Source organism: Camelina sativa, chromosome 2, assembly GCF_000633955.1.
Source record: "Camelina sativa cultivar DH55 chromosome 2, Cs, whole genome shotgun sequence".
Taxonomy (NCBI): Eukaryota; Viridiplantae; Streptophyta; class Magnoliopsida; order Brassicales; family Brassicaceae; genus Camelina; species Camelina sativa.
In genome coordinates this window covers 4,372,028-4,380,085 of record NC_025686.1, presented here as the reverse complement: position 1 = coordinate 4,380,085, position 8,058 = coordinate 4,372,028, and positions in this window count along the sequence as shown.

Sequence of the window (8,058 nt, the reverse complement as noted above, 5' to 3'; positions counted from 1 at the left end):
TTTTTAAATAATTATTTTAGTATTTTTAATGAATTTTAATTATAAATCAAGTTTAATAAAGTTTTTGATATTTTAAAACATTTATATAATTATATATCACATTTATTTATGTTCCAACCGCTATTGCACCCGCTGGTCAACCAGTCGTAAACCTCCCGCAAACGCACCAATTTTAAACCGCTAAACCAATCGTTCAAAACGCTTAATAACGCTTAAAACCGCAATCGCCCGCTTCTGCAATCTCCCGCAACCGCAACCGCAACCGCAGCGTTTGAACCAGTCAAGCCCTAAGTTGAGGTATAACTAGAGGGAGAAAAACAGTTTGTATTACAAATAATAAGAACCATTGGATTGAAACTATTAGTTAAAATTCAATGGACAAGATTTTCTGTCATATTTTTTTTTCTATTCTTCACTTTTTTTTTCTCCTACTCTCTTTGTAATCACTTTATTTAATTATTTTGATATATATTTTAGATTTTGTTTTTATGATTGATTACAATTTTATTTTTTCTACATTTGAGATCCATTTTACTATATTTAAAATAAATAATTATAATATATATTATCCAATTATAATAGAATATTTGTTGATTGCTATGTGGATGCTAAAAATGTCTTATTATGTGGATACTTATTTGTGGATATTATACTTATTCTAAAATCAAGTGCACATGGACAATGAGTTATACACGTCCACTAAAAACTACTTATGTTTTGGTGAAGTAGTCATTGTTAACTATCAAACAATGTTAACCTCATCATATCTCCAAAAAACCTAAGCATGAAACAGTTCATCATATCATATCCTAACCTCTAAACAGAAACCTCTGAGCTCTAAGTCCTAAACCCTAAACCTCTAAGCCCTACACCCTAAACCCTAAAGCCTAAATCCTAAACTATAAACCTTAACCTTAGATCATAATAATAATCATAAATCTAATTTCATAGCAATTTTAACAAATGTAGCCAAATATGAAGATCTTTTACTAGAAAACATGAAATTAACCTACCTCAACCTGTAAACCCATAACCTTAAATTAGGCCAAATTTTTGACTACTTGCATTACATTCTTTATAAATTTCCAAATTTATTGATATTGTTCGCAATTATATGGATGGTTAACATAACCATGCATAGATGAATACTTATTTTGGCTGACCAGATAAAAAACAATATGAATACCTAATTAATCAAACAACTTGTAGTTTGGTAAAGTAGTCATGGTTAACTATCAATTGATTTTACTCTTTCATGTCCACAAAATCAAGTCCACATGGATGAGTTATACACATCCACAAAAAAACTACTTATGTTTTGATGAAGTACTCATTGTTAACTATCAAACAAATTTTAACGTCATCATATCCCCGAAAAATCTAAGCATGAAGCCGTTCATTATATCCTATACTATACCTCATACCCTAAACCTCTAAACCCTAAACCCTGAACCCTGAACCCTTGACTCTAAACCTTAAACCCTAAACCCTTAACCCTAAACCCTAAACCTTAAACCCTACACCCTAAATCTTAAATCCTAAACCCTAGAGTCTAAACCCTAAAGCCTAAATCCTAAACTTTAGACATTAACCTTTGATCATAAACCATGATCATAAATTTAATTTCATAGGAATTTTAACAAATGTAGCCAAATCTGAAGATTCTTAACTAGAAAACATGAAATTGACATACCCCAACCAGTAAATCTTAAACCTTAAATTAGGCCAATTTTTTGACTTCTTGCCTTACATTCTTTATAAATTTCAAATTCATTGATGTTGTTCACTATTATGTGGAGGGTTAACATGCATAGATGGATACTTATTTTTGGATGATCAGAGAAAAATCATATGAATACCTAATTAATTTAAAAAATTGTGGTTTGATAAAGTAGTCATGGTTAACTATCAAACGATTTTTGAAACAACCGACCTTTTTTTTTTTTAATAATAGATAATAAATATAATATATTAAAATAAACTACAGCTAGTGGTCCCATACCCACTAGCCACCTAACCACAACACAATCAACAGCGGAATAACATAATCAATATCCAATAATAAACCAATAATAAACCAATATTATCTCAATACCAAACAACAAGAAACATGAAACCAGCAACCTAGCAATGTTTCTAATGACTCAACTCTAGCACCCTAGCAAATGCCAGACAACATCCAATCGAGTCCCTAGAACATCCTCCTCTTCATTGCCTTTGATTCCACGATCACACTTTGCCTTTACCTGCACCACAAACACAAATTGAGATGCATGAGTATTTGATAAACACTCAGTGAGGCAATCCTCCCATCTACTGGGCTATACACACAAGCAATAAGATCTCTACATGCCACAAACAACAATCAATAAAACAAACCAGGCAATATACATAGCATGCAACGTCCATCGTAACTGAACAAGGGGTGTCGACCGACACCAGATGGTGTCGATCGACACTGACTATCTGGTGTCGACCGACACCAAACTGGTGTCGACCGACACCCTGCCCGACACTCCCGAAAACCCTAGTTTGCGTCGACCGACACCTCCACATGGCATCGTTCGACACTCGCTAAAGTCCCGAGCCGTCCTCGCGTTGGTGTCGACCGACACCCCAACTGGTGTCGACCGACACCGATGCCGAGCAGCGATTTCCCCTCGATCAGAAACTCCGAATCTCGCCTCCAAGCTTCTCCAATCCGCTCCTTGCACTCCCAGAAGCCAAACCCAGCCCAGACAGCAACGAAATATCATAGAGAACTCAAAGAAACAACCACATAAGCACCAAATCACATAGAATCTAGAGATCTTAGCTTAGATAAGCCATGGTCATGCACTCACCTCTTTGCAGGAAGTTTCTGACCAATAAGGACGAATTCCCTCACTCCTAGCAAGCTTTTAACACCTTCCCAGCCTTAGATCTCCCAAGAACAGCAAGAAAATCTCACAAAAACTCCCAGGAACTCAAGAACAAAGCTTTCCTCCTCTTTCTCTCTGTTTTTGACAAAAGCGGCCAAAAGAGGAGAAAAACTCGAGCTCCCTCCTTAAAAACCCGAGCTAGGGTTTTCCCTAAACCAACCCCGCAAACCGGACAATTAAAATTGAACCGACCAAACCGGCCACAACTGGTGTCGATCGATGCCTCACTAGAAGGTGTCGATCGACACCCTTACCAAAATACCAAAAATTGGTTTGCGGGTGTTACAATTCTCCCCCACCAAACTAGATTCGTCCTCGAATCTCGAACAACCATCAGTCAAGGACTCCCGTGCAACCGTCTCCACGGCCTGCACTCCTCCGACCGATCTACAGAAGGTCACCTCTAGGCGATAGACTCACGCTCCAGGCGTCATTTGCTCTTGACTTTTTGGACTTTCCTTTACTCATAGGCCTAAACCTTGAGTTTTTATTGGCTCCTCATCAGACCTAAGTCTGGATGCCAAATGATATAAGGAAAAATCCAAACTCGTCTCTCGGGTTGCCACCCTACAGCGCGCCCCCGGATCGTCATCCGGAGTCGGTATACCAACCATACTCCCGAGCCACAAAGTCTCTGAAAATGGCAGTACTAGGAGAACCTAAGTCCCCCAAGAGTCGCGAGCAAACAATTCTGAACACGTCTGAGTCCTATCCCTATCCAGGTTTCCTTCCCGTGGCTCGCGTAAAACATCTCAATGTCTTACCAACCACATATTCCCACACCGGGATACCCCATGACCGCACAAGGATCATATATACGCCACAAGGGCCGCCACAAAGGCCAACAAAAATGTCCTCACGAGGACCGCCACCAAGGCCAAACAAAATGTCCTAAAAAGGACCGCCACCAAGGCCACTCGTCCCCAAAGGACCGTCACAAAGACCGTCTGTCCCGAAGGACCGTCACAAAGACCATCTGTCCCGAAGGACCGTCACAAAGACCATCTGGCTAAACAGCCCGCCACAAAGGCCAACAAATGGCTAAAAGCCCGCCACAAAGGCCACACAATTGGCTAAAAGCCCGCCACAAGGCCACACAATTTGGCTAAAAGCCCGCCACAAAGGCCACACAATGTCTAACAAGACCGCCACACAAAGGCACTCTGACTCGAAAGTCCGCCACAAAGGCCACACAATGTCTAACCAGAACACCATACACAGGCACTCTGACTCGAAAGTCCGCCACAAAGGCACAAAAGCCCCTCCAAGGCTTCCCACCGCTAAAATGGACAAATTCTAACTCCCGTAAAACTTTCCATATTTAGCACTTTCCATTTTTGGAAACTTTCCACTTTTGGAAACTTCTCTTCACAACCCCGCCTCACGGAAACTTTGTACCCCAAACACCACCTCATCTTGTTACTGAGTCGCACAACCAACCACCCCAAGCGACCGAGTAACAAGAGAGATGGGCTGGAATACTCCATTCCCGCTCCAGCCACGGATTACAGATGGGACCAGGCTAAACAAGCTCAAGTCGCGGCTTGCTTCTCATACCACTTCTTGAACCTTGCCTTCATCTTTGCCTCAGGCTCCCAAGTCTGCTCCTCAACACCATCACAGTCCCACAGGACTCTCATCAAAGGAATCTTCTTCTTCCGAAGTTCCTTGATCCTCCTCTCGAGAACCCTCACTGGTCTCGCCTCCAAAGTCATGTTAGGCTGAAGATCCTCAGGAATCTTAGCCAACACCTCCTCTCCCTCACGGAGACACTTCCGCAACATAGACACATGGAAAACCTTATGGAATGCACGCATAACCTCAGGTAACTCCAATCTATATGCCACTGGTCCAACCCGCTCAATCACTCTGAATGGACCCATATACCTCGGACTCAACTTAGTCTCTGACAATGACCTGTTCGGACCCCGCAACATGGCCATCTTGAGGTACACTCTGTCTCCTACCTGAAACTCAAGATCTCTCCTCCTCTTATCAGCATAACTCCTCTGCCTATCCTGAGCCTCCTTCATGTTCAGCTTGAGAACCCGAATCTTCTCTGAGGTCTCCTGAACAAAACTAGCACCAAACATGCTCCTCTCCCCCACCTGAGTCCAGCATAATGGTGTACGACATGGCCTCCCATACAAAGCCTCATAAGGAGCCATCTTAATACTCGCCTGATAACTGTTGTTGTAAGCAAACTCTACCAGGTTCAGGTGATCTGCCCAATGGCCACCCCAATCCAACACACACATCCTCAGCAAATCCTCCAGCGTCTGGATCGTCCTCTCAGACTGTCCATCTGTCTGGGGATGATAAGCTGTACTCATATGCACCTTAGTGCCCATCTCTGCCTGAAATGCCTTCCAGAACACCGAAGTGAACTTAGAATCCCTATCAGACACAATGCTCGCTGGCACCCCATGCAACCTGACTATCTCCCTCACATACTTCTTAGCCAAGACCGCTGCTCCATCAGTCTTCTTAATGGCCAGAAAATGTGCTGACTTAGTCAACCGGTCCACAATGACCCAAATAGCATCAAAGGTCCGTGACACTGGCAATCCTACCACGAAATCCATGGTGATCATATCCCACTTCCACTCAGGAATGGGTAAACTCTTCAGTAACCCGCCAGGAACCTGATGCTCAGCCTTCACTAGCTGACACACATCACACCTCGAAACCCAACTAGCCACATCCTTCTTCATCCCGACCCAATGATAGTACCTCTTGAGGTCACGGTACATCTTAGTCGCTCCTGGATGAATGGATAACTTGCTCGCATGAGCCTCTCTCAGAATCTCCTGTCTCAACTCCTCATCCTTGGGCACACAAACCCGACCGTGCACCAAGATAGTACCATTATCTGAGACCTGATACTCTGAATCCACATCCTTAGAGGCATTCACCAGCCCCAAATCCTTCTCCTGAGCCAACCGCACTCTACTCAGAAGATCTGCTCTATCTACTGCTTCCAAACCCAACGGTTCCTGTGAAACAGCACATAAGCTCAAAGCACTGATCTCCCCTACCAGAGACTCCATCTCCTGCTCCTGAGCCGAAGCTACCCTCTTCCGACTCAGAGCATCTGCAACCGTGTTAGCCTTTCCAGGATGATAGGCTATCTCCAAATCATAATCTGCCACAAGCTCCATCCACCGCCTCTGTCTCAAATTCAGCTCAGGCTGAGTGAATATATACTTCAGGCTCTTATGATCTGTAAACACCTGTACCTTTGCACCATAAAGATAAGATCTCCAAATCTTCAGGGCAAAAACTACAGCACCCATCTCCAAATCATGAGTAGGATAGTTGCCTTCATGCACCCGCAACTGCCGCGAAGCATAGGCAATCACCTTCCCATGCTGCATCAGAACACAACCCAACCCAACTCTAGATGCATCTGTATAAACCACATAGGGTTCTCCCTGCTCAGGCAAAGCCAACACTGGCGCAGTAGTCAACATCTCCTTCAGGCTTGCAAAGCCTTCCTCACACTCTTCTGACCAGACAAAAGGAACATCCTTCCCTGTCAACTTAGTCATAGGACGTGCTCTGCTTGCAAACCCCTGCACAAATCTCCTGTAATAACCTGCCAACCCAAGAAAACTTCTGATCTCTGTGGCATTCTGCGGTCTAGGCCAATCTCTGATAGCCTGAATCTTCTCTGGATCTACAGAAACCCCCTCTGCAGAAACAATGTGACCCAGAAAGCCCATCTCACGCTGCCAGAAACTACACTTGCTCAACTTGGCAAACAACTTCTGCTCCCGCAGCTTCTCCATAACCGCCCTCAAATGCACTGCATGCTCTTCAGGACTCTTGGAATAAACCAGGATATCGTCGATGAAAATGATGACAGATACATCCAGAAACTCCTGAAACACACTGTTCATCAATCTCATAAACGCTGCTGGCGCGTTAGTCAATCCAAAAGGCATCACCACAAACTCATAGTGCCCATATCTCGTCCTGAAAGCAGTCTTCCTCACATCTGCCTCATCTATCGGTATCTGATGATAACCCGACGCCAGATCTACCTTGGAGAACCAAGTAGCACCCCTCAACTGATCCAACAACTCATCGATCCTAGGAAGAGGATACTTGTTCTTCACAGTGACCCGGTTCAAACCCCGATAATCAATACACAACCTGAAACTCCCATCCTTCTTCTTCACAAACAACACCGGCGCTCCCCACGGTGATACACTAGGACGGATGAATCCCTTACTCAACAAATCTTCTAGCTGCTTCTTCAGCTCTGCCATCTCTGCTGGAGCCATTCTGTAAGGAGCCTTGGATAACGGTGTCGTCCCCGGTTCCAGTTCAATGGTAAAGGGATCCGACCGAGATGGTGGTAATCCCTGCAAAGACTGAAACACATCCTCAAACTCTTCCACTACTGGAATACCGCTAACCGTAGACTTCCCCACTGACTCTGGCATAGATATAGTAACCAGATAAGCCTCACGGCCCTTCTCGATCATCTTCCCAGCCTGAATGGCTGAGATCACGAGACTCCCCGAAGTCGGTCTAATACCCTGAAAAACCAACTTCCCTCCTGAACGCTCAAACTCCACTCTACCCCGATGGCAATCCAAATGCACCCTATGCCGATGCAACCAATCCATCCCGAGAATAACATCATACAGCTCCACTGGACTGATAAGCAAATCTGCTGGCCACGACTCTCCTGCGATCTGAATATCAATTCCTCTAGCTCGTCCAATCACTCTCAGGAACTCGCCTCCCGCAACCCTGACAACTCCTGCACGCTCTCCAGGATCCTCGCTGATCCCCGCACACTCTGCACACTCTGGAGTAATGAAGCTATGCGAAGCTCCAGAATCAAACATAACATGGGACTTAAACCCGCCCACCAACAAGGTCCCTACACAAACTTCATGTGTTGAGAACCTAACACTTTATCACAGGAAACATATACAATCTGAACCTACTAAAATTCACAAAGTTTAAGTACCAGAAAAATATACCTGTGATCGCCCCGGCACTGGTTCCACCAGTCTCAGCTGTCGTGTAAACCCGAGGCCCCTGCTCAATCCGTGGCACCTGCTGTCCACCATGCTGCACCTGCTGCAACGCTGCCACGGCTGCCGGCTGCAACTTGGGA